We start from the raw sequence: 27,900 nt of genomic DNA, 5'->3' as shown, positions 1-27,900 counted from the left end.
GTGGCCTTGAAAAGAACTGTCCAGGCAGAGACTACACCAGTGGACAGGCACCCTGGACCCAGTGGGTCCCCTCATTTCTGTCACAGTGCTGTGCGTGTGTGGTAGCAGTGGGCCCAAAACACAAGAAAACCTGGGGACACCCAGACAGTAGTGTTATTTCACTTTACAAACGGTGCTATTCTACACCTATAGAATATTCTATACCTGTAGGTGTTCTACACCTGTTCCATAACCTTCTCTTTACTTAATATATCATAAAGTTTCCATGTCATTAAATACGTGTCTATACATGGCTTGAATAGTTTGCATTAGGCTAAATAAAATATATAGATTCTGAAACAGGTCTTAGTATTTTCGTTTTATTTTTATTTTTTTAATTTTTTTTAACATTTATTTATTTTTGAGACAGAGAGAGACAGAGCATGAACGGGGGAGGGTCAGAGAGAGGGAGACACAGAATCTGAAACAGGCTCCAGGCTCTGAGCTGTCAGCACAGAGCCCGACGTGGGGCTCGAACTCACGGACCGTGAAATCATGACCTGAGCTGAAGTCGGCCGCTTAACCGACTGAGCCACCCAGGCGCGCCAGTATTTTCATTTTAAAGATGAAGGCACTGATGGGCAGAAAGCTTAACAAACTTGTACAGTTCCCACAATTAGTAAGTGGAGTAACTCCCATTGAACTGAAGTCACATCTGAGTCCAGAACCCAAGATTTTTCATTATACCATGTGACCCTCCAGGCATAAAGTTAAGCCCAACACCAACCCCGTTCTTTTGACTATCTGGCAGGAGCTATGCAGAGTGGGGGGTGTGTATCAGCAGGCAGAGTGGTAGAAATACAGCTCCCAACCACCATCCCCCTGAAATTTTTCTGTTCCTTTGCAATTAACAAGCTTACAGCAATTTAAATTCAGTTCAGTCACGTAACCATTAGGCACTGGGAACACAGAGATTAACAGGGATGCCGGTTTAAACAGCTGTGTCTGCCTCAACACGTTTCAAACACGAGGGCAAAGGGGAAACATGTTCATGCCTGTGTGCCTACCACACGCTCACGTGCCACCCCGAGATCACTGCTGGTCCCTCACTTGTGTATGTACGGTCTCTGCCAGAGAAATGGGGCCTAATTAGAGTGGCACACATTTGCTCATATGTCAGATTCCTCTTGATACCAAAGGAAGCCTTTCTCTCTGGTTTTTAGTGATGAAGATACCAATTGTGATTTCCTCCCCATCGTATGCTACCACTAATGCTGATGTCCGATTTGGACAGGACACGAGCATTTGCCTCTTAGAAAGGGTGCCTCTGATTCCCACTAGAGGGCACTTGATGCTAATTCTGGGCCAGGTGCCATCCCTGGGGGCATTGGAAGTCTTCCTTCTGTGATCACCGGCTGCCAGATTCACAGAAAGGCCCTGGTGCTCGCTTTGTTTGTTCTAGAGAATGGTTGGGGAGTGTTTCCTTGGCCAGCTAGGAGAGGAGGAGAGAGTGGTGGGAGCATTCCCTGCCTGCCTGGCTCTCCTTAACGCCCCCTCCCCTGCCTTCCCTCCAGAACCTGTCCTTCAGGGCAGCAGGCCCTACAGAGAGTGGAGGCAGAAGGGTGTCACCTGCCTTCAAGAGCGATAACCATGAACAGTGCCGCTCGGAGCCTGCAACGTTTGGAAGAGTGGATTAACCATGGAGGGGTTGCGAGAACTCCCAGTTCAGAACACAAAAGAAGAAAGAACAGAACATTGCGATGCAAAGATTTATGAGGGAGAAAGATTCACTAAGAAAAGGAAATTGGAAACCAAGGAAGCAGAATATTCAAAAGACAGCCATGCACCACGCATAATAATGAAGTTTCCCTGACTCCCTTTGGCTCAGGTCGGTCTCTTTAATAATTTATATAGCAACTCTCCTTCGTCTGCCAACAGGTGGGTCTGGGGGCTTTGCAAATGTTTCCTTATTGCTCCTTTCACCGTGTCCGAGAGGAAGGTCAGGGTGTCCAGAAGGCTTTCCTTTGGGCACCCAGATGGAGAAACAGCCTCTGTGTGCCTGCCATTTGCATAAGGTAATGGAGTGAGACTATGGCAGCTAGGGGACTAGCGGGCAGACTTCCTCGTTGGTGCCATATGGACCATGCCGAGGTCCCACAGGCACCTCAAGAGGATGGGTTGGGGCTGAGGAGTGCAGGCAAATGTCCGTAGGTGAGTGGACTTTGCGATGGAGGCAGGCACTCAGACTGAACTGGATCCCTTTGCACAGTGGTGCCACCGAGACCTGATCTCTGGCTGTGTCTCGTTCGGTTGATTTATGATGTGGGGATGCTCACCGCATGCTCTCTTGGCTCCCATATCCCTAGTGTGGGCTCGTGTGTCTCCCCCCTGGGCTTGCAGCTAGCCCCCCTTTGCCCTCTCCCTTGGGGTTGGGACTGCCAGAAACCTGCTCCCCAGACCCTGTTTCTACTGTGCCCTCCCCAGACAGAAACCCTTTTGGGGTGGAACTCACAAGCAAGTTGTATCAGTCCTGCAGAGATGCTCTGTTTGTGTGATGTTTTAAAAAATATTTTGAATTTGTTTCCAATGTTGAACAGGGACGATTTTAGATAAAAATCTGAATTTCTAGGGGCGCCTGGGTGGCTCAGTCGGTTAAGCGTCCGACTTCGGCTCAGGTCATGATCTCACAGTTCGTGAGTTCGAGCCCCGCGTCGGGCTCTGTGCTGACAGCTCAGAGCCTGGAGCCTGCTTCACATTCTGTGTCTCCCTCTCTCTCTGCCCCTTCCCTGCTCATGCTGTGTCTCTCTCTGTCTCAAAAATAAATAAACATTAAAAAAAATCTGAATTTCTAGCTTATGGGGGGAAAATTGAAGTATTTGTCAACATTAGTTCTGCACTTCCACATTACAGTGGATTGAGCAGAGTAGTGTCACTGCCTTCAGACAGGGCTTGTGTTTCCAGTTCACTTCTGTCCCTACACCTCCCCTGCCTACATATCTCCCCAGCTTTACTGCTAAGGGTGACCTGTCTGGGTCCCCTAGACCGAGCTTATGATTCTTGTTCTATGGCAGACCTTGACCCAGAACAGAGGGTCCCAGAGCAGCATTACCAAAGGGGTTCCAGCTTCATGGTCCTCATGCGCAGTGATGATAATTCCAAGTCTGGCTTTCAAAGAAAACACACATGCGCACGCACACGTGCACACACATATACACACACGTGCACACGCATACGCACATGCACACACACACACACACACACACACACACACACACACACACAAGTGATACTGTTTCTTAGCCAGGCAGTGTCACTAAGGATAGAAAGGAGGGGTCAGTTATAAAAAGAGATTATTGAACTGTGTTGTAAAAGCAATACAGTTTAGTAATTTGATTATGGGAAGTGAGGGAGAGAAAGAAGACAAGGATGTCTCCAGAATTTCTGGCTGAATAACTAGGAAGATAGTGGTGACATTTACTGAGAAGTGGAGGCCTGGAGGAGGGGCGGGTTTGGGGAGCACCAGATAGATGCAGAAAACAATTGGATCTCTGACTCCCAGGCTCAGTGGTGATGCCTGGACTGAAGATAGAGTTTGCAGAGCCACCAGCTCTGAGGTGGATGATGAAGCCATGAGAGTGAAGAGATGGGCCAGGGAGGGGATGCGGTCTGAGAAGAGAATAAGGCCAAAGTTAAAGTATTAGGAAGCACCAGGCAGGGGAAGAGTCAGCAGGAGACTGGGAAGAGACTTCTCCTCACAGTGGCATGGCGACTATCAGAAGCTGGAGTCTCAGAAGCCCAGAGAGAAGAGAACTTCTAGAAGGGAGTGCTTAGAGAGGCCATATAAAATGGGGTGTGAAGGGAAGAATCTATTTGGGAGTTTGGAAAGAAGTCATTGTTTTGTTTTCAGGGAACAATAGTTGTAGGGATGGAGACAGGAGCCCTATTGCTGTGAGTTGACACATCAATGGGAGAAGAGTGGAAATGTGGTTGCCAACTATTCTTTTGAGAAGAAGAAGAAGAAGAAGAAGAAGAAGAAGAAGAAGAAGAAGAAGAAGAAGAAGAAGAAGAAAATGAATGAACGGAGGAAGGAAGGAAGGAAGGAAGGAAGGAAGGAAGGAAGGAAAGGAAAGGGAAGGAAGGAAGGAAGGAGATAAAAAGTAGTTCAGAGAAATTGCAGAATTGGAAAGGGTGCTTGCTTTTTCTTCAGGTGGAAGAGGTGTGGGCATTTTGACATGTTGCAGACTGCAGTGGGGAAAGAGGGGCTGACTTTAACGGGGTGTGGAGTACGTGTGGAGCAGAGCCCAGCACAGTGCAGGTGGGGTGCAAAGCACAGGGCCAGCGTCAAGATCAGGGAAAGGGACCGTTCACCTGCTGGGTCTAGAGAAAAAAAAGGAGAAGGAGGTTGTGGGTAAAGAAGTAGGAAGTTGGAACTCATGTTTGATTGCTTCAAATGTCTTTCAAGTTGGAAGTGAGGCAGGTGGCTGGAGGAGAGGACTGGGGTGTGGAATCTGTGGTGTGGAGAATGCTCTCCTTTGGGGGCTCTATCTGAGCCCCAGAAGTAGATATAAGAAATTCCTCATATCCGTTCTTCCTATATTCTTTAGAGGTTTTTTTTACTTCTTTAAAAAATTATATTGCCCATTTTAAGTATACAACTTAATAATTCTTAGTGCATTTATAGAGCTGTACAGCCAGAATCACAATGCAACTTTATCAACATTTCCATCACCCCTTAACAATCCCTCATGCCCATTTTCAGCCAATCCCCATTCTGTCCTTTAGCCCCAGGCAATCACTAATCTACTTTAAGTCTCTTTGAATTCGTCTGTTTTGGAAATTTCATAGAAATGGAATCATACAACCTGTGGTCTTCTTTTACTTAGCATAATGTTTTCGAGAGTTCATCCATGTCAAGCATGTTTCAGTACTTTATTCCTTTTGATGGCCAAATAATGGCCTACTGTGTGTATATATCCCATTTATTTATTTATTTATTCACAATTCATTTGAGTTGTTTCAAGATTTTGGCTGTTCTGAATCATGCTGCTGTGAGCATTCATGTCCATGTCTGTATGCACATAGGTTTCCTTTTCTCTTGTGTAAATACCTAGGAGTGGACTCACTGGGTGTTACGGTAAGGATTTTTTTCCCCCTTTTTAAGAAACTGCCACATTGTTTTTCAAGGCAGCTGAACCATTTTACAGTCCCACCAGCAATGTATGAGGGTTCCAGTTTCTCCACATCCTTGCCAACACTTGATATTGTCTGGTATTTTTTATTATAAACATTCAAGTGATATGAAGTGCTATCTCATTGTGGTTTTAATTTACTTTTTCCTAATGGTAATGATGCTGAGCATCTTTTCATGTACTTATTAGCTATTCATATATCCTCTTTGGTGAAATATCTATTCAAATCCTAGGGGTGCCTGGGTGGCACAGTCGGTTAAGCGTCCGACTTCAGCCAGGTCACAATCTCGCGGTCTGTGAGTTCGAGCCCTGCGTCGGGCTCTGGGCTGATGGCTCGGAGCCTGGAGCCTGTTTCCGATTCTGTGTCTCCCTCTCTCTCTGCCCCTCCCCCATTCATGCTCTGTCTCTCTGTCCCAAAAATAAAAATAAATAAAAAAAATAAAACATTGACAAATCCTTCGCCCATTAAAAAATGAGTTTTTTCTTATCATTGAGTTGTAAGAGGGCTTCTTTACTTAGACAATTCCACATTATTCCAGTCCCCTGTTATAGTTAGTATTTCTTCATATGAAATTTCCCCTCTTGAAATTACTGTGTGATATCTCTCTGTATTGCATTCCGATTTATACACGTGGCTACTAACATCTGTTCTCTGATAGGCAAGTAGGAAATACTCAGAAAAGAAATATGAGGGGTGTCTGAGTGGCTCATTCAGTTGAACATCTGACTTGGGCTCAGGTCATGATCTCACAGTTCATGAGTTTCAGCCCCGCATTGAGCTCTGTGCTAACAGCTCAGAGCCTAGAGCCTGCTTCGGATTCTGTCTCCCTCTCTCTCTGACCCTCCCCTGCTCACACTCTGTCTCTCTGTCTCTCTGTCTCTCTCTCTCAAAAATAAATAAACATTCTAAAAATGAAAGAAAGAAAAGAAATATAAAAAAGAGAAAGCCTCGGAGCTAGACAAATGTGCATCCGGATTCTAGTTTTGCCACTTACTTCAACGTGACCTTAGACAAGGCATTTAAACTTTACAAACTTTCGTGTTATCATCTGTAAAACAGGAAAATGATGCCCTCCCCCCACACACAGGATTTTCTTAAAGAGTTACATAAATAGCTTATCACGGAGATTGACACTTAGCAATGACTCAATAAATGAGGGTGAGCCACAAGGGGAGCAAGTGGTCAAGAGCTGAAAATAAATCTTAGCGTGTTCTGCCACTGAGAGTATTATTCAGTCAAACCACATTTGATGAAAAGGTCCTTGTTGTTATTTGGTGAAAAACGTCCTTGACCAGGGGCGCCTGGGTGGCTCAGGTGGTTGAGCGTCCAACTTCAGCTCAGGTCATGATCTCACGGTTCGTGGGTTCGAGCCCCACGTCATGCTCTGTGCCAACAGCTCGGAGCCTGGAGCCTGCTTCAGATTCTGTGCCTCCCTCTCTCTCTGTTCCTCCCCCAGTCACACTCTGTCTGTCTTTCTGTCTCTCTCTCTCTCAAAAATAAATAAAGATTAAAAAAAAATTTTTTTTAATGTCCTTAGCTGGCACCTGAGTGCTACTGTTGTTGAAGAGATGTCAAAGAGAGAGGCCAAGTGATGGCTCAGAAAGGTCCTCCTGTCGCTGCTGCGCTGTGAGAGCTTATCACGAATGTGGGCTGCAGTCCTCAGTTTCATGGGGCCCATTTCATCAGGACCTTCACAGTGTCCAGGCTTTGGAAGCCCGACTCATGGCAACTCAGCTCACATTATTATTTTAGTCTTTAGGATAACGACAGCGACTCGCTCTTTCGGGGATTGATCCATTACTCAGTCACTAACCGTCATGAAGGTTAGAAAGCAGTTACTTATTTTCATGTCCAACCGACTATATACGGAGACACGGGCTTAAGCTAAAATGCCCGAGTTTGCACTGAAAAAGCGTAAATGACGACACATCACGAGCACCACTGCACTGCTTATGATGATAATTATTTAGTTCACAGGTAGATTTGGACATTTCCATATATTCATGACTTGTGTGTAAAATGCTTTGCTGTCTTGAACAGTGTTAGAAGCAGAATCAGGAACAGACACGATGAAGGAGTCCTAAAGGGGTCATAGACTGCCAGATGAAGGATGGATCCTAAGGCTGTTAGAGCCCGACACTGCCACCTGGGGGCTCGGGGCAGTTTCTGCACTCCTGGGTGGGGAGGCCGGAGTGTGCTTGCGAACACCTTCCTCTTGTTCTGAGAGGGTCTTCTTAGTGATCAGTGTGGTCGAGGAGATATAAGTGGAGAAGCCTGCCTCACACGTGTTAAGTATGCTATTTAGATCTGTTTCCCGGAGTGTGATCTGTTACCTGCAGCATGAGGACACTTCCTTCTACACTTGCATTCGAGCCTGTGCACTCTGCAAGCTGCGTGTGTGTGGAAGACACGCGTGGGCTTTGCTCCAGCACCTACCCTCTAAGGCCTAGAGCCCAGATTGCAGGCACGTGTGACACACAGGCCTGGTTGCTCCTTTGTTGCACACCAGAGAACAAACGAGAGGACGAGGTGGGCGGCATACCCTTTGGTTTTACTTAGCAGCAGGCGGGCCATTTGTGTCACAGATAGGGGGCATGATGCACCTCGTATGAGGATGAAGACACAGAGGCAAAGAAATGAGGTGGGCTTTGCACTGAAGAAGGGGAGAACTTTGGGTCTGTGGGAAGTGGAGCCCAGTTTCTGGACGTGGAAATGTAATGACATCTGTTAGCTACTCTCTGTTGTATGTTCCTTGGCCCAAGGGCATTTATTACACATTCAGACCAGTGTTAGCCATGTTTGGGGAGTTGAAGAGTATGATTATGCTCACACGGAAGGCACAGTGTGTGGCATGGGCTGCTGTTCCACTTACAAGGAGACGAGGTGAAAGCAGGGTCTTAGTGCCTTGATGTTCTAGAGCAAGGACTGCCCCTGAGATGACATGTGACAAACAGGATTTATGAACAAGTAAGCTTTTCTTAGTGACCACTAGAGGTGCTTGGGAAGGTGAGACGGATAGAGACCGGACTTCCTGCAGTCATAGAGGACAGGGGCTCAAGCTAATGTTATTTGGGGATGAAAGGTCAGAGAATTTGAGCACCTCCGGGTCATATAAATACCGTAGGGCTAACAAAATCACTGACACTGTCACAAGCAGAAGCATAATCCAAGGACAATATTAGCGATCTGGCATTGCCAAACCATTATTAATAATAAGCAATACAAGACTGACATTTATTTCCCCTTCTCTTCTCTTGCCACACGTGGAAATCTGGGCGGGGTCAAACAGTCCTCGCTTGTGGTTCATACAGGACCTTGTGCTCTCCGGAGCTTCTCCTAAATGCCCTTCTTGCTTCATGGCTCCCGCAGTTGACCAGCTCTGATGCTCTGATTCAGTTTCTATTCTTGACTTTTATTTTGCTCTGCATTATTCATCACCCTGTGATTTTTAAGAATTAGCAGTCCGTTCTGCCTTAGCCTTTCATGGTGTCCTCAGACTTCGTGGTCTCTGATTGTCCTCCTTACGTCCTCCTTTCCTCCTTCTCTTCCCTGCTCTAGAAAAGGACTTAAGGTGCCCATAGAGATGTAGTTGACCAAGATAATATATTAAGTAAATTTAAAATATTAAATTAATTTTAAATTAAAAGTAAGTGAACAAAAGAAAAACGAGAGCAAGTAATAAGGGAGATGCAAATGTATATCTCTTAGAGTCCCAACTCGTGGTCACTAGCGGGTCCTCCTCCGGTCCGTGCTTGCTGGAGATGATTCAGAAAGAGGAGAGCGAATTAACTGCCCCAGTCCCAGGGATCATGACGTATAAACACGCCATACCAACATACTCCTGATACTAAAACCAGAAAGAAAAAGTTTCCGAAAGAATATCCTAAACAAGATTGTGTATTATGCAATCACAAAGGCCCTCACCCACCACAGCAATTCTTAAGGTAGGCACTGGGGTGGAACTCATTAGGGGTGACCACACCAAAGCTCCGTTCAATAAAAGTGGTTTTCCAGGCGGCCAGTTCAATAAGATCTGCTGGTCTAGATTTTAATAGTTGTTGGATGGTGGTGAGTATGAGACTCTTTTCCCTCAGGAGTAATGGATCTTCTCTCCTGTGTTTCCCAGTAAGCTCAGGACTTTGCCCCATAATGGTGGTCCATCGCGCTGTGGATAGGATGACTTTTGACTTTGTTCCCTGAGCCCTGCCAGCACAGCCTTGCACTGCTTATGACCTGGCTTCTAGGCTCAACCTGGGTCGCTCTCCCCTCTCTTTCCTGTCAATCTTTAAAATTCCAGCATATTCATCTATTCCTATCGAAGGCAACCCCTCCTTCCACACCATCTCTGCAGCCTTGGGTGGGTTCCTCATCCTTCCCAAGACTTACTTTCCCTAACTAAAATGGGCTGTATCTATGACATGGTTTTGATGCGAAGAGTCAATGAAATAGATAAATCCTCTAGCACAGTGCCTGGCAAATATAAGGCAAAAGAAAAATCTTGGTTCTCCTCTCCTTTAATATGAGACCGCATTTAAAAAATTTATAGCTTGTTAAATCTAGCATGTTACTTATTTCATGTATAATTGTTTTCTTCTAAGGCGAGTATGCCTTTCAATTATTTAAGCCCCACTTCCCCCCAAATTACAGATCATAGTGCTTTGAGCATAGTAGGAACTCAATGCATATGGATTGAATAAGTCCAACTGGAATGCTTTGAAAGGGAGGAGTAGAGCAGGAAAGGCGACAAATCCATCTGAGGGTCCATATGGTGGTCAGTTAAAGCTGTGGCAGTACCTTGTTCCCAAGGCACCCTCCTATCATTTCCCTCCCTATCATTTCCCAAAGCTATTTGTCCTGTCAGTGTGATTAAGAGACAGTAAGACAGTGAGAGAGACAGAGACTGAGAGAAATGTGGGTAGGGGGTAGAAGGCAGGAAGGAGCTACAACAGTCTTTTTTTCTCCCCATTCAATGTCACTAAATAACCCAAATATTTTAATAGCCCTATTTTCTCAATTCTCTTGCAATTTAATTGAGGACTTTGGTAATGCACAGTTGTTAGCACATTAAGGATTTTTATTTTTCTTAAGAAAAGCTTTGTGGTTGAATGAAAGTCACATACAGAAGGAATATATATATATATATATATATATATATATATATATTTTTTTTTTAATCTCTATTGTAGAACAATTCTCAAACATGAGTCAAACACTCTCCCCACCCCTTTTTCTTCACCAGCCTCCCCCAGTGCCATGTAGGGAGACTTGAAAATAACTCACGATATTTCAGGGGAAATCGGCAGGCTATTTAACTTATCCTAGATGGGTCTTAAGATAGAAGTATCCTCCCCTCAGTATATAGCACAAAGCAGGTGTAGGCGGGTCCAGGGTGGAGGAGTTGAGTGGGCCTGTCCATTTAGGGAGCTCAAGCATATCAGAGCATGTCAGAACGTTGGGGGCTGCTGGCCGTGGGTTCTGTTCGAGTGTGGGCTTAATGAGCCTCAAGGGAGAGGACCAGGGCCAGCTGGAGCTAATGGTTGCTCCTTTTAATAATTGCAGCCAGTAAAAGGGATACCTTTTAACGTCACCAACTGGAACATTTTACCTGGAGAAAAAGGACAGACCGAGTGTACTGAGTCAGTCCAAGGAGGCTGTATGGGGTGATGGGGAGGGATGGTTTTGAGCATAACTGCATGACACTGTGGGGTGTGATATCCCTGATAATAAAACTTTAGGTGGGTCTCTGTCTCTGCCTGGTTCTGAGCATTTTGGACAATCGCATACTAACTTTCAAAAGTCAGGTAATGTCCATCCAATCCCAGATATCTCTCTATATTAAGAACTACAAAAGTCTTTTTGCTTTGGGACTTCATGAAGTTGGAAGAATTAAGAATGACTAAGCTCACATTCTGGAATTAGAATTTCCTGCGTTTTACCATATGACTAACGCACACACATAAATGCATACACAAGCTGCAAAGCATATAAAGTAGACGTGCTAGGACACTGGTAAAAATCCTCAGGTCTGACTGAGAGAATGACCTGTGTTTGTGTCCAACTCATGACTCACTTATTCTGGTTCTGTAGATTCTCTTCTATGCACCATGCTAGTTTTTCTAAATGACAGGCCACCCCGAGACGTGTATTTCTGCTCCTGGGGCCTTTCTTCCCTGTTTTTATTATACGCTGGTTCACTTTATGCATGGCTTTTATCGGCATATTGCCAAGAAAATTGCTGACTTCCTCCTACGAGCAAAGAGAAACAATCAGACTAGAGCTGCCCCCAGCACAGCAGCCCGCCCACCCGAATCTGTTGGGGCTATGCTGCCTTTCTGACTTCGGTGTAGATGAGCCCTCTGTCTTGTCTAAAAGTCCCAGCTCCCCCACTTGGACCTCTGATCCCAGCTTCTCTCACCGACTCCAGCGCAGCTCTACCCGCCCTCGCCTCCCTGCTCTCTATGGTCAGCATGCACACGTGCTGTTATTCTCCTATCTAGACAATAAATCTTTTCTTGACCCCACTTCCTTCCACAGCTGCATCCCATTTCCCCGTTCCCCTTTATAGCAAAACTCCTTGAAAGAGGTGCTGCCTCCAATTCCTTTCTCCCATTATCTCGTAAACCCACTTCAAGCAGGCGTCTGTCTCCATTAGGTCGCTGAGGCCACCATCCACAGGGTCAACAATGACTTCTACGGAGCTAAAGCCAGTAGTCCTTTCTCGTGATCGGCCACTGCCCCTCCCCCCATCACCTCTCCAACCCCACCACCGACTTGGCTCCCTCCGTCCCCACTCTCCACAGTCCTTACTGTTCCACAAATCCTCCAGCACACTCTCTCCTCAGGCCTTGGTACTGGCTGCTTTGTCAGCCTGGGATGCTCTTCCTCCAGCGATCTGCATGCCTATCTCCCAGATTTCTCTTAAAGCTCTGCTCAAGTGTCACCTTTTCAGTGAGGCCCACCCCGACCATCCTCCTGAACCTTGCAGTCCCCACCCCAGCTTGCTGTCCCTCCCGGTTCTCCTTTATATTAGTTAACTATTGCCGCATAACAAATTGTCCCCAAACATAGCAGCTTAAAACAACAACAGATATTTCTTATCTCTCATAGTTTCTGTGGGCCAGGAATTTGGGAGTGCTGGGTGGATTCTGGTTTGGACTCTCCCATGAGGCTGAGGTCACACGTCACTGCAGCAGTCATCTGAAGGTTTGACTGGGGCTGGAGGATTCATTTCTTTCTTTCTTTCTTTCTTTCTTTCTTTCTTTCTTTCTTTCTCTCATGTTTATTTATTTTTGAGAGAGAGACAGAGCATGAGCATGGGCATGAGCATGGGAAGGATAGAGAGAGAGGGAGACACAGAATCCGAAGCAGGCTCCAGGCTCCAAGCTGTCAGCACAGAGCCCGATACGGGACTCGAGCCCACAAACTGTGAGGTCATGACCTGAGCTAAAGTTGGACGCTTAACCGACTGAACCACCCAGACGCCCCTGGAGGATTCAGTTAGAAGATTGTTTATTTACCTGGCTGTGGGCAGGAGACCTCAGTTTTTCCTCACATGGACGTCTCCCAGGGTATTTGAGTATGCCTTGTGCCATGGCAGCTGGGTTCCCCCAGAACAAGCGATCCAAGAGACAGCCCACAGAGACCACAACATCAATTTAACCTAGCCTTGGAAGTCACACACTATCCCTCCCACAGTCTCCTGTTGGTCACATAGGCCAGATCTATACAGAGAGGTGGGATCACGGGCACCATCTTGAAGGCTGACCACCACACCTTCACTCTGTTTCTTTCCATAGTGCTCACCACCCTCTGAGACACCATATTGTTTACCTATTTCAGATGTTTACTTTTGGTCTCCCCACACTAGGATGTAAGGTCCCTGCGGGTGGTGGTTTTGATCTGTTTCACTGAGTGTTAGATCTCTGGTGTCTACACTGTGTCTGGCATAGAGGAAGCACTCAGATATTTGTCAAATGAGCAATTGAATATAAAACCCTGTAAAACTCTGTCTGCCTACCTGATTGTTATTCTGGAGAAGCTTCTCTGTCTTAAATTGCAAAAAGCTGCAGCTCCAGCAGACTCTTTACACTTCCCTGAGCATTCAGTGACCCATCTTTGTTTTCTGACCCAATCCATTTAGTGCCTTTGCCAGAGTGAATAACTTCCTGATTGAGATCTGAGCTAAAAACAAAATCTTCTCCACTGGAGCACCCCGCCCCCCGCCCCCCGCAACAACACCATCGCTATACACACTTGCACAGTAAGAGTTTTTCTTTGACCATTTCATGCCTACTTATGTACATAAAAGTAATGAAGTCTCACAATATCTTCTGACTTGGGACTAAGTAGCTAAGGGAATGATGGTACGTAGAAGGAGCAGGTCAAAGGACAGAGCTCTGGAGTGAAGGTTGCACAAGAGAACCAAGGGCACATGGTGGCTCCATTCTGTGGTCTAAGAAAGGAATTATTAGCATGCGGGGGTGGGGGGCGATCCTGCCACCACCAGTATTCAGGAATTACTGAGAGGAGAAGCATCTGTCTCCTCCCTGCTGGGTCTTGGCAATGCCAGCAACTGAGGTGGTAGGGGGCATGCTGGTACCTGAGGAGGAGGAATCCCAGCTGAGGGCAGTGGTGAAGGAGCAGGCAGCAGGGCGAGCTGCTGAGGAGAGAGCCCTGGCTTCTCCTCCGTCCACAGCTCATGGCTCCATCTGTGCTCTTGGGGCTCATCCTGACTTTCCCTCACGAGTTCTTGCTTCCTCCATTTCTCCACATACATCCCTTGCTTCTTTCTCTACCACAGACTGACCCCCTCAATCTGAAAATGTGATCAGGTCTCCCCTTTCCTAAAAAAATCTCTCCTCTCTCCTGGGACCACTTTTTCTCAGGGCTTAGCTATCTCCCAGGTACAATGAACACACACACACACAAAACCACTTGGTCCCATTTCCAACCACCATTTGTCTTTCCTTAGCAAACTTGTTAAATGAGCTCTTCACATTCCTGGCCTTCCTCATCAATTTATCCAGTTATTCATTTGTTCATATAAGCAATTTATTGAGGACTTACTATATATAATATACTGTGAATAGAGCGATGGAGTATGGTTTCGATGCTCAAGGCGCTCTCTGCCTAACAGGACACAGATAGGAAACAGATTATAATGTTATATAAGGAGGTGACACAGGAGAGTCATTAGAGAGGAGAGAAGCAGGATTCAGAGATGGTTTCCCAGAAATGTGGAGCCTGAACTAGATTTTGAAAGACAACAGGTGGATCTAGGGCTGGGCAGTCGAGGGAAACAGAGAGAATCTTGGAAGCTGAATAAGAGATACTGGCCAACTGAAAGGCACCGAGGTGATGTAAAATGAAGAAACCATATTTGAGTTGGCAGCATGAAGATCACTGGAGGTCTTTGCAGATGCAGTTGGAGTGAGGAGTATTCTAGCAGGGAGAAATATTCACATAATAATCAGCAGCCTCTTCGGGTTGGTAGGCGATTAAATGAGTTAATACAGGTAGAGTGTCAATGCCTGGCACACACTTGATTAGTAGGTGGTGGAGCCAGAATGCATATTCTCATCCTTGGGTGCCAGTCCCATACTCGTTCAGCTGCATCAGGAATGCTTACTCAAAGGTTTCCATGTTCAGAGATCTCTTGGGGACTTCTTGGGGGAGAGAAAAGAGAGGTGGAGCAGGGCAACCCAAGGCAGCTCAGAGGTCTCCGTGCTCGTTCAGGAGAAGCAGGCTCTGAGCTCCCTGTGTTCTGACAGGGCCAAACCTCCTCACCAGTTCTCCCCACATGGCTTCCCGTTCTGACTTCTTCAAAGAGGAGGATGCCTTCTAGGGTGCGGCTGAGGGCAGACCTTATCTCCTGGCAGTGCCTGGACACCCCTGCTCCCCTCTCTGCCACACATTGCAGTCGGGGGGCTTTGCTATCAGGGGAGGGGACTGAGGCTGCTGGGGATGGCTGTGCTGTGGCCACTGCAGTTTTGTTGACTGCCCTACCATGAGGAGGGAGTGTTCTCCAGGAAGAGAGCTGTGGGAAGCTTCTGGACACGAGCCCAGGAGGCATGAACCACATGGACTAAAGGGATTAGCAGATCCCCTTCGGTCCCTGACCTGGGGACAATCTCAGATGAGGACAAAAGTAGCATATTTATGCTACAGTTTGGGTGTGCCTGGGTGGCTCAGTCAGTTGAGCGTCTGACTTCGGCTCAGGTCATGATCTCGGGGTTCGTGAATTCAAGCCCTGCGTCGGTCTCTGTACTGACAGCTCAGAGCCTGGGGCCTGCTTCGGATTCTGTGTCTCCCTCTCTCACTGCCCCTCCCCACTCATGCTCTGTCTCTCTCCCTCGCTCTCTCAAAAATAAACATAAAAAAAAATTTCAAGTTTAAAAATGTCATTCATGAAGAAGCAAGAAGTCACCCATAATACCACCCAGAGATAACCACTGTTAACATGTGGGGGATCCAGGCTTTTCTCTTCACTGACTTTTTCCACTTAATATGGAAACTTAATTTCATACTAATAAATATACTTCCAAATACATCACTTTATTTTTTTCATGAAGATATGAGTGGGGTGTTTTTTAAGTTTTTATTTTACTTCCAGTGAGTTAACATACAGTGTTATATTAGTTGCAGGAGTACAATATAATGATTCAACAATTCCAATATATCACTTTAAATGGTTGTGCAGTATTCCTGTGAATCAACTGAAGGGGTATTTGAGTAGAACAAGAAGGCATGGTTTATGCGGTCCTATATACTGCCTCATCCATTGCCCACCAGGTAGCCTCTCCAGAGACCACATTCCCACACCCTCAGTATATCTCCAAACAGGGCTTTTTCCTCCAAACTATTGCCTCCTTCCAAATTCCATTCTTCTGGCTACCCCCACTCAAAACCCAAGAGTCGCTGTTTCTTCCTTTCCTTAACATCTGCTTATCACACATCTTGTCAATTCTTTGCAATACTGTTTCACCCACCCCCCCTTTCATTCCTGTTTTCAGTACCTGAGGCCAGAACTTTATTAACTTATGCCTAATTACAAAATTCTCCAACTTACTGAAGTTGCTTCTTAATGTATGTCTCTGCCTTCTGTCTTCTCTCTCTCTCTCTCTTTTATTTCTCTGATTCATTCTGCAGAATGCTGCCAGACTTCAAATACTACTCAGAAACCTCCAATCACTTCAAATGTCCTTAAAAACAAGTCTTGCATTTGTGTAGTGCATCTCATATCATTTCTACTTCTGCAAAAACAGTATGTCTGGTAACATATAGGAACATATCATTCTCATTAAAAAAGATCTACTTATATCTATGATCTAGAAATATCTGTCCACCTCATACCTAGCCCAATACTTGACAAATGGTAGCCACTCAAAGTGATGAATGGGTGGATACATGCATGAATGAAGTGCATTCTGTTTCCCACTGACTTTCATCACAAAACTGGAGCTTTGTCTTCTCTGTGTTAAAATTTAGAAGTTAACTAATGGATAGACTTGAAGATCTTGGTGAGGAAGAACCAGCATGGTGCATAGGCATGAGGCATTGTACTGAGCAGGTTGGTGGTAGGAACTTTCCATCACTCTTTTAAAAGATTCTAGAGTAACACATCTAGAGTAGCATATCCAAAATCTGGCTAGTGCTCTCCAGTTTCCCTAGCTTCCTTCCTTAGATGACCGGAATGTCTGCCAAAAGCAACTTGGAAGAAAAGGTAAAATATTTGGTTTGGGATCTAATGAAAGGAAATCTCCTGTTTGGTAAGGGTCACACGGGTGACCAGAAAACTGGTGAGTCCTATCAGTACAGCGTGTGCTGGACTTTGGAATGAGAGTGCCTGGAACACACTACCATCCCTCTCTGAGCCTGATTCCTTATCTGTAAAACAGAGCTAATACCTACCATGTAGGGTTGTAGAGAGGAGTAAGTGCAGTTGGGATGTGTTTGTGCTTAGCACATAGTAAAACAGTAAAATAAATATTACTATTGAATTAGTCAGGGTTCTTCCGAGGAACAGAACCAATAGGGTATATGAGACTCATTATAAGGAATTGGTCCACATGGCCATGGAGGCTGGCAAGTCCAAAACCAACAGAGCCGATGTCTCAGTTCAAGTCCCAAAGCCAGCAGACCGTTGTAGAACCAGGAAGAGTCAATGTCCCAGTTTAAAGGCCATTAGGCAGGGGAATTCTCCCCTACTCAGGAAAGGGTCAGCCTTTTTTTCTATTCAAAACATCAACTGATTGGATGAAGTTCACTTACATGACAGAGAGCAATCTGCTTTACTCAGTCTACCCCTGTAAATGTTAATCTCATCCAAAAACACTCTCACAAAAACACCCAGAATCATGTTCGACCAATTATCTGGGTACCCAGTGGCCCAGTCAAGTTGAAAGATAAAATTACCCATCACAACTATTATCAGTGATAATAAATTGTGGGCACAGAGGGATATGAGAGTAGATCACAGGATATTGATCTGTTGGGGTGGTAGGTATAGGGCAGGGCCTTGGAGGAAAGGATTGATGAAGGCTCTCTGAAAGTTATGGAGTCTTAACAGATTGTGCATCATCCAAGGGAAGATGTCCATTCCACGTAGTGATCTGGGGCTCAGGGGAACTTCCGGGAGATAAGGATTTGAGGGTCACGTTTGGAGCTATGAGAATGGATGAGATTAATCAGAAGTGTATAAATTAAAAAAGCGGGGATGGAGCCATGAAAAAGACAGCATTTTACAGGCAGCCGACAGAGAAGAGTAGCTAAAGGCAAACCGTACTGAAATGGAATATTCCCCCAAATCTAAAACTTGAGGCAAATGAACACCTTCTTCTTGATCTGTTCTGTCAATTCAGAGATCTGAAAAATGAGTTTGCAGACAGTTGGTGCTACTTGCACTGAAACCATAAGCACACATGGGGTGAGGACTTTGTGATATTTGGCTCTGGCTATAATTAGACCTTACTTACCTGTTGTAGGCTGCCTGCCTCTGGCCCAGATTTCTAGGAACCACCATTAGGTACCCAAGGCAGGGGACAACCCAGGAGATAGCCGCCTACATGGAATGATTTGGGAAGGTCTTTCTATCCCAATCCCACCCCTTCTAGTACCTACAGCAGTTCCTCCATTACATTCCCTCCTTCTTGAAGGGAAGGACCATTTCCTAACCAACAATAAAAGTTTAAGAGAGTTGGCTCTACTTTTTTTTTTTTTTTTAATTTTATTGAGAGCTGGCTCTACTTTTAACTGGCTGTATGATTGAAAGCCAGGCACTTCCTCTCCAAGACCCAGATTCCTTCTTCGTAGAATGAGGAGATTGAACTCCGATGGGCTTTTAAGTCCTGTCTTGCTTTAATCTTCCATCAATCAGGCTGTAAAGAATTGAATTGTCTGAGTTAATGAATTTCTATTTTTCCATTTGGGTTAGGAAATCCCACCAAGAAAGGCAACGTGTTGTAAGATATTGATATTTCTGATGGCTAAGCGTAGGATTTTGTCAAACTGGAGGCCCTGTAGGATTTTGGTGGGGGTGCACAGGGGGGAGGTTAAGGGCAGAGAAAGAGAAAGGAACACTCCGAGCAGGGGACACTGATGGTGAGAAAAAGCCTATCGGGTAAATCGGGTTTGGGGTGGAGATGATGGGATAAAATCTACACCAGCTAGGAGAGCTCCTGGAATCTAAGAAATCTAAAGGGTTTGAGAACAAGGATGGGGTTTGGTTCTGTTTAACAAGCATTTGTTGAGAATATACAACATGCCAGGCCTTGGCTAAGCAGAGTGGATGCAACAATGAGTAAAAACCAAATGCCTGAGCTTCAGGAATTCAGTCAGAAACTAAAAGGGGAAAAGGAGCATTTCAATAGAGTTTGATAATTATACTGCAGGTGGTTAAAAGTGTAGACTCTTTTGAGACACAGAATCTGAAACAGGCTCCAGGTTCCGAGCTGTCAGCTCAGAGACTGATGCGGGGCTCGAACTCAGGAACTGCGAGATAGTGACCTGAGCCGAAGTCAGACCTTAACCGACTGAGCCACCCAGGCACCCCATACTTGAATGTCTTTTTAAAATTTATTTAATTTATAGAATTTACAGCAAAAAAAAATAAAAAGAATTTATAGCATAATTTAAAAAAAAGTATAGACTCTTTTCATCTAAGTCAGATTGCTTAGATCTGAATCCCAGCTCTGCCACTTACTAGTTGTGAGACCTTGAGCAAATTTCTTAACCACTCTCGGTTTCTATTTTCCCATCAATGAGATAGAGATAATAACAGTACCTACTTATAGGGTTGTGGCAAGGGTAGAGTGCATTGCCTGGAATAAACACTATATAAAAGTGTTATTACTTGAGCAGTCGTGGAGGTGGGCATTAAGTACTATGGGAAAAGAGCCAGGGAAGTGTCAAGAGGCAGGGTGTCCCCTATACAATTGGTGGTCGTTCTGCACCTTTGCGTTTATTTCTCTTGGGCTTTCCCGAGTCTCTACCAAACCACATGCCTGCTCACCCCACCCCACAGTGCCAGTAACTTGCCATCGTGAGCCAGCAGAGTAACAGTCTCCCATTCTCAATGCCTCTTTCATGAGGAAGCCCTTGCCTCCAGGAAACAGAAACCATCTTTATTCTTGTGCAGCGTACTTCCGTCAGCCACAACTGTCAGTCATCCCCAACATCCCCCTGAGTTCCTGTCCTGGGGTCATTTGCCTGGGACACCTGTGCTTCTCATCACAGTCTGAGCAGTGGGTGTCGCTGGTCTCCAGCCTCTCCTGCTCTGGGGATCTGCTTCATTCTCCTTCGCTCTGGACGTGGTGGGCTCCTGCCATTCTGTGCATCCAATGATGTTAGGAATACCAGGAAGCAAAGACAGGTGAAGGGAAGGCAGCTGTGAATGTTCTAGTGTGGGAGCTTTAAAAGCACTGATCCAGGAAACAGAGGTCAAGTTCTCCCTGACTCTGCCGCCAGCGAGTCACATGACCCAGGCAAGTCTGTCTACCTCAGTCGGCTTCCTTCCCTGGGTTGTAAAGCAGGCGTGTTGGGTGAAGTCAGTAGTTTGCCAACTTTTCACCACCATCCCTTTTATCGTTTCTCTCTGCGTGGACTTCATATTTTGAAAGATCGATCTTCCTCCAAAAATCCTCTGCATTTTCAAGAATTTATTTTACCATCTGTAATTAATCAGAAACTTTAATAAGCAAGGGAGAGGTTAATAACCCTGAATTCACAAAAGCCCAACGAAAAGCAAATATAAATAGACCAGACTTCTTTAGACGTTCTGTCATATTATTCCTGGTTAAGTGCATGATTTCCAGCAGACTTTTTGAAATATGGGAAATAGCTTTGGCTCTCCCGTTGTCACTTTAGTATATTCCTGAGCATATACATGGTCTCTGAGCTTGAACAGCTTGGCTAGGTGATCTCTAAAGTCACTTCTACTCCAAAAATGCTTTAAATTTATGACATGTTTATGCTTCTGGTGAGCTGAAATGAGCTGGAGGCTAGAGATCCAACCAAAAGAGGCATGTGGGGGCCAGCTGTGCTTCTGTGTGCAGTACAGTCAATCTTCATCCATTTTGATACGATGATTCAAAATTGATGTTATTTTCACATGGGTTGAATCGAAGTCTATCTTTGCTAAGCTTATGAAACAGGTTTGCTAACCACAATAGCATATGCCGAGTCTCCCAGTAGCCTGTCAGGGTAATCACAGGGCAGGCACAGAGTCTTCAGGCACTTAATTTCCCCAACCCCACGCATGCACCCCACAAAAATGATATCTTCATAATCAACCATTTTGACTGTCTGAAACATCTTAAGTTCGCTGGAAGTATAGCATTGCATAAAACCATATATTAATTGAGCAAATAGCTTTCTAGGCAAGAACCGTGCTAGGTACTGGGAGGGCTACAGACGTATACAAGATGTAGCTTAATTGCATTTCTACAAAAACATTTTTTTAGCAGGAAAACCTTTTCAAATAGTGTGCATTACAGAGGCTCTGTTCCGTTCTCATTTCTGGGGAAACATAGAAGAGAGATGAGCCGAAAAGAGAGAATGAAAGAGAAGACCGGGGCAGCTAGAGGCTGCTGCCAAAGAAGCAGACCCCACGAAGGAGTTAGGACATCTAGCTTCTGATTCTTGAGACTGGGGTCGGCTTTGACATCATTAGTTAATAGAGGTGTAAAAAAAAAAAAATGCTGAATGCAGACCAGAAATGCTTCGATAAGTCTATTCAACAACTACTTATTGCCTATCTACAATATGCCAAGCACCATGTGGTGATAAAATGCCAAGTAAGTCCCGGTCCTTGTCTTCAAGAATCCTGATGCCAAAGGAGAAGCCGTATAGGAAAATAGACATCTGTGGATGAAAAGTGCCACAGGAGTACCAAGCAGCACAGAGAAGAGAATGATTTTTTTTCTATCATGGTTACTGAGGTTACTTTACAGAGGAAGTGACCTCGAGGCCAGCCTTGAGGTAAGTTTCAGCCTGATTACCAAGGGCGTTCTAGGCACAGAGAGCCACATGGACAAAGCCACAAACTTCATAGACAGAGGTGGCTGGACTTGAAGGGAGGGCCAATGAGGGTAAAAAAATGGAAGATGGGATTCGATTAGTCCAGATCAGTGTTCCCAGATGGAGACAAATCTAATATTGTTGTAAGGCGTCACTTCACTTAAGATATTTAAGGGTATTTCCTTCAAGACTCAGTGGGGTGTGATTCTCAGTTGACTATCCAAGGCTATGAGTAGATGGACATGCAGCAATCACGAAAACCATTTTGTTTATTTACTTACTTATTTATTTGGGTTTGGGGTGGGTTTTTTTAATGCTAGTTTTGTCATTTTATTTTTAAAATTTTAATTCCAGTAGTCAACATAGTGTTCTGTTAGTTTCAGATGTACAATAGTGATTCAGCAGTTCCAAATATTACTCAGTGCTCGTCATGACAAGTGCACCTCTTAATCCCCATCACCTATTTCCTTCATCCCCCCCACCTCCCCTGGTAACCATCAGTTTGTTCTCTATAGAGAACAAAGTTAAGAGTTAAGAGTCTGTGTCTTGGTTTCTCTCTCTCTCTCTCTCTCTCTCTCTCTTTCTCTTTCCCTTTGCTCATCTGTTTTATTTCTTAAATCCCACATATGAGTGACATCATATGGTATTTATCTTTCTCTGACTGACTTATTTTGCTTAGGTTTATACTCTCCAGCTCTGTCCATGTCATGGCAAATGGCAAGACTTCATTCTTTTTTATGGCAGAACATTATTCCATTGCATATATATACCACCTCTTCTTTATGCATTCATCTATCAATAGACACTTGGGTTGCTTCCATAATTTGGCTATTTGTAAATAACGCTGCTAAAAACATAGTGGGGGGGAGCAGGTCTCCCTTTGAATTAGTGTTTTCGTATTCTTTGGGTAAATACCCAGTAGCGTGATTACTGGATTGTAGGGTGGTTCTATTTTTAACAACTCTGTACTGTTTTCCACAGAGGCTGCCCCAGTTTGCATTCTCACCAACAGTGTACGAGGGTTCCTTTTCTCCACGTCCTAACCAACACTTGTTGCTTCTTGTGTTATTGATTTTAGCCATTCTGACAGGTGTGAGGTGGTATCTCATTGTGATTTTTATTTGTATTTCCTTGATGATGAGTGATTTTAAGCAAGTTTTCATGTGTCTACTGGCCATCTGGATGTCTCCTTTGGAAAAAAATGTCTGTTCATGTTGTCTGCCCATTTTTAATTGGATTATTTGTTTTTTAGGTGTTAAGTTGTATCAATTCTTTATAGATTGGCCACCCAACTCAGTTCCTGGCTTCTCCTTATTCAAGGACCTTTTAAACTGTTTGTTGTTTTATCCCTTTTACCCCTCTCCCTGTTCCACAGGTCCCCACTCCTGTGTTTTTAGTGTATGTCCTTTCAATTCACTGTCCATACATTTACTACATAGAGTAGGTCTCGGTTGGAGGACTGGCCGGAAGGGTGACACACACTGAGCTGAAGTTACTTGGACCTTGTTTTCCTGGCAAATCAGGATATAAGCAAAGCAGCAATGTAGAAGGCATCCACCAGAAGAAGAGAATGCAGGTTCTCAGTGGCTCCCAATGCCTGCCTTGTTCTCATCATGGAGATTCACCTGTGAATTTCGGTGGTCTCAGCATCCCCAGAATAAGGAGTTCTCTAGATCACAGGAGGTTAGAACTGTGGGCTCACTGCCTTTAGTCCCTTTCTGGCCTGAACCACTATCAAGCAGCTTAGAGATAACATTGCTTTAGACCCTCTCGGCCCCATCTGCAGATTCTATCACCACCTGTAAGGGAGGTTGGGTGGGGTTGGTCAGGGCAGGGGACGGGAGGGGTTTCACCTTGAAGTGAAAAGGTTTCTGTTTGGTCATTGGCAATATCCTCGTTTCATATGTCTTCCCATATTTGTATTGTGCCAACCTCTTTTGAAGGAGAGGAAATGAGTTTTTATAGATTCCTATTTAACAAGCCTCAAAGCTTGGCGGAAGTCATGTGATCACCTGTGATCTGTGTGACACAAGCCTCTGGCCTCCTGGGTTTCCCATGTGTCTGCAACACATGTTCGCTGCAATCCTTTCTAGAGAAGTTCTACATGACCATCACAAGGCTTACACTTCTATGTGTGCTATGTGTATGGTACCCTTCCTCTGCATGTAACAGGCAGCTTGAACACCTCCTGGATAAGACATGGAAACAGACTGGGACGGGGAACAGGGGTGGGAAAGCATCATTTTCAAGCTCTGGCTTTGTGTTGAGTCACTTTTCAGTCTGAGTTTTCGGCTCTGTCAGCACCCCAGGAGTCACTGGGCACAGCCACCCTGACTCTTGGAAGCAGAGCCGGGGTGTGGCTATTGTGGGAGCCAGTGTTAGAGTGTGACTGGATGGGGCCCAGCCTCAGCTGTGCTTGTGGTGACAAGGAGACTGCCATGCCAGCCCCCTCCTATCCTGACTGCTCCCTATTCACTCATCCCGCCTGGTAGCCTCCTGAAGGAGGTGAGGGAGGTGACAGAGGCCACAGGAGGAGAGGCTAAGGGAGGGGCTGTGGAGGGTGGGCATCGGCCTTGTCGCGTGTGCTGTAACCTCTAGTGCTGGCTCAGGCACTGCACCCACAGGAGCACATGGCCCGCACTCAGACCCAATAGGTCCCTGGAGGATGAGCACAGGGTGACTTGGGCAGGCAGGCACTTCTTGGAACTCTCTCAGAATTTCCTGTTGTTGTTCAGAGTCATGTGACCTTGGGAGGGGTCCAGCTCGGCCCTCTGGGGGTACCTTAGACCGGCCCACAGAGGGGACCACCATCATCAGAGCTTGGTGGCCATCTACAGCCTGCTACCTGCAAGCTCGTCTCTGGGCCGCAGGCTCACGTCAGACCACAGTGAACTCCTTCCTGGCCTCGAACAAAAGCTCGGAAGAGTTAAGGGTGATGGTCTTCCCATTTTATGCACGCATGAGCACATTTCATAAATGATGTAGCCTAAATGTGCCTTTATTTTTAAGTCAGTTTGGGGGAATTTCACATGCCAAATCCACTGACCTAAATGAACAGGACCAGATCCCACTTCCCCTGCAGGCTGTGGGACCCTGGGCAAGTTATTTAAGTCTCAGCTTCCTCATTTGTAAAATGTAAATAAAAATAGTCCACCTTAGGGGTGCCTGGGTGGCGCAGTCGGTTAAGCGTCCGACTTCAGCCAGGTCACGATCTCGCGGTCCGTGAGTTCGAGCCCCGCGTCGGGCTCTGGGCTCATGGCTCAGAGCCTGGAGCCTGTTTCCGATTCTGTGTCTCCCTCTCTCTCTGCCCCTCCCCCGTTCATGCTCTGTCTCTCTCTGTCCCAAAAATAAATAAACGTTGAAAAAAAAAATTTTTTTAAATAAATAAATAAAAAATAAAAAAAAAAATAGTCCACCTTGGAGGGTTGTTGGAGGGGTCAAATAAGCTCTTTCATCACAGGGCCTCATCACAGGGCCTCACGTGTGCACTGCTCGATAAATGGTAGCTCCCATTACGATTTTTACTTACAGCTGTCCCCTGCCTTACAAGAGGTACACACTCGCCATGTGCCTTCACCCTCAGAGAGGCTACTGTTACCTGCCATCTTGTGAACGCGCTGTGCAGAGAGATGTTGGGATCAATGGGGCCACAACCAACCAGAACTCAGCGAGGCCTTTCTTACAAGCCACTGGCACCCAGATGCGTGGGTTCCCACCACCCCTGGAACCCCGTAACTGAATAGCAGTAGTGGATGGCACGCTTCTAAAAGTGGCGTAGAGTGACTGCAAAAACATAAGTGACCCATCAATGGCAAGCAATTGCAAAATACTGTTTCACTTATTGCAAGTGGGAGACGATGAAACATGGGTAGACAACCTAAACCATCCATTCAAAAGGGCAAAGGGGGCCTTTGGAGGACAGCAGCTTTCTTCATGAAGGCCTTCTACTGAGGACTCACTCCCTGCTTTCTAGGGCCTTCTCCTGGGAGACCCCAGGAGGCTCCCAGAGCCACTCTGACAGACACCTCCAGTGCTTCTAGTGCTGTTCCTTGCAAGCACATCTTCTCTGAAGCTTGGAAACCTTCTCCAGGGGATTGCCCCCCCCCCCCCCCCCCCCGGCTTGGGCACGTTTCTGCTGCCTAGCCAAAGAGAGGCATCGGCGATGGGGGCAGAAGGGAGGAAAAACGGGATCAGTATTAACAGGCTGCCCAGCATCTTAGGCTGGCAGGCCAGCAGGATTTGGGGGCTGTGCGTGGGGCATCCTGCCACCGTGCGTCCTGGCTCCCATGTCACTTCATGGTAGTACTGAGCTTAAGGAGAATAAGAGGCAGCTGAGAGTAGAGGAAGTAAAAGTAGGTCCTACTTGCATGGCATTTTGCAGTTTGTAAAGATTTCCTAAGCAGGTCCTCATGTGACCCTCCTAACAACCCTCGGAGCGGGGGAGGGAGCATCGTTCCGACTTGGGGGAAGACACTGAGCTCAAGTGAAATGACTTGCTCCACGGAAGGTCTGGATTCACAGCTCTGTTTTGCCACAGGCAAGTCATGTGGCTTCTCCAGGGTCAGCTTCCTCCTCTATAGAATGTGGGGGGTGGATATGCAGATCTTACGTGGTCTTTTCACCTCTGATATTCTCCAACCCATCTAATTTAGTATATATAGGCTCTTCTCAGCTCACGAATCATTCTCCGTGAACATTTATTCTATACAAGTGTTCGTTCCAGCCAAGGATTCCCACTCCGAAAGAAGCATATGAAGTCTTCTCTTCTCCTTGCTGCTGGGGACACTTAGGCACCCACTTACAGACGCTAGCAGCTTCAGGGACTCTCCCTTTCTGCCATTTATGCCCGCAGAGGACACTAGGAACTCAGAACTTCTGCTGCCGCGGTGGCCCTATGCACAAGACAGGATCGCCGAGCCCATGTTGGGGCTCCCCTCGGCAGAGACCGCATTCTATTTTAGAGTGACTTTTTCTGCTGGAATCAGGTTTTAAAGGCTGCTGGAGATCTGTAATGGTAAGGTGCTATGGTTAGTTACATTGTGAGTTTAATAGGCCCCTATGGAATAGCCTGGAAGCCTCTCTCTCCCGTTCATATGTTTCTCTGAAACAAGCCTGTTAAGTTTCAACACACGTGGCTCAAGAACACTATCTGTGGCTGCAGACTGACTTGTACTTAACCATCATTCCCAACCTATCAGGGTTGTGGCTCCTACAGTCTCTGGTCCAGAACCCTGCATGGAGACACGATCAATCAATTATCTCAGGTGGCTATTATTTCTCTTAAATAACCATTCTGCTCATTGCTAAGTGCCTGCGTTCTCCCAGAGTCTCCATAGACTAAGCAACATGTCAGCATGAGATGATAGATCCAGAGTGAGAGGAAAAGGACTTAAGGCACGTGGTAGGTAATGTCCCAGTGTTATGATATTGACGCCATGCCTGTCCCCAAATCGCCAGCCTGGCTCCACTGTTAGACATAACACTGGGCTGGGAGGGGTGTGGGAGATTCTTGGCCAACTCGGCATTTCTTATCTAGTGCTGACCTCACTTACCATAGAACAGGGCTAGAAAGTGTGTGGGTCTTGAAAGTTCAGAGTGTCCTGGGCTCAGGATGGTTCTTAGTTTTAAAGATTTCTGTAGAACTATCCACCACTGCCCACCCCCACGTCACCCCGCACCAAAGTTTATAAGCTCTGCTAGCCAATACAAGAAATTCAACTATATATTTTGTTAACTGTTTTGCTTTCTTAGAACGTACAGCATAATAGAAGAAACAGACATTTATAAATAACCCTGACACTAGGCAGACAGATAAGTGCTAGAACAGATACACTAGATATACAAACACAGTGCCTTGAGAGACTATTTCAAAGGATCTTAAAAGGGTTTGGGAGGGGCACGAGATTAGAACTGGGCCTTAAAGAGTAAGAGGTCTTTGACAGATGCTTCTGGGAGAAGGTAAGGGGTGCTGGAGACAGGAAGGAGAATAGGTGGGGGGTGTGGTGGGCACCAGCCAGGGAGCGGGGCGGGGGGGGGGTGGGGCAGAGCAGGGGGGAACCGTGGGTGCAGGCGCTGGAGATGGAGGCTGTAGCGTCATCGTGGAGGACTCTGAAAGCCAGGTTTAGGAGGCTGGACTTTATTCAGCGAGGATCCCTTGCAGGAGCTGAAGGAGGCAGGGGCTGTGCCGGTGTGTGTTTCAGGGAGACCACCACAATG

At 46.0% G+C, this 27,900-nt stretch overlaps 1 long non-coding RNA gene across 4 annotated transcripts in view; it reads left to right on the top strand.

The window, feature by feature from the left end:
- LOC125173689 (uncharacterized) overlaps positions 1-27,900 on the top strand; it is a 101,285-nt gene that overhangs the window by 16,414 nt on the left and 56,971 nt on the right. For 2 of the 4 annotated variants that reach the window (XR_007155117.1, XR_007155119.1), the window contains exon 3: positions 1,554-2,713. The exons of the other annotated variants lie outside the window; for them this stretch is intronic. This is a non-coding gene — a long non-coding RNA (uncharacterized LOC125173689). Of the gene's footprint in view, positions 1-1,553; positions 2,714-27,900 lie in introns of those variants that run through there. 4 annotated transcript variants of the gene reach the window in all.

Source organism: Prionailurus viverrinus, chromosome C1 (assembly GCF_022837055.1).
Source record: "Prionailurus viverrinus isolate Anna chromosome C1, UM_Priviv_1.0, whole genome shotgun sequence".
Lineage (NCBI taxonomy): Eukaryota > Metazoa > Chordata > Mammalia > Carnivora > Felidae > Prionailurus > Prionailurus viverrinus.
The sequence above is the reverse complement of the archived record's forward strand: the minus strand, read 5'-3'. Positions and strand labels throughout refer to the sequence as shown.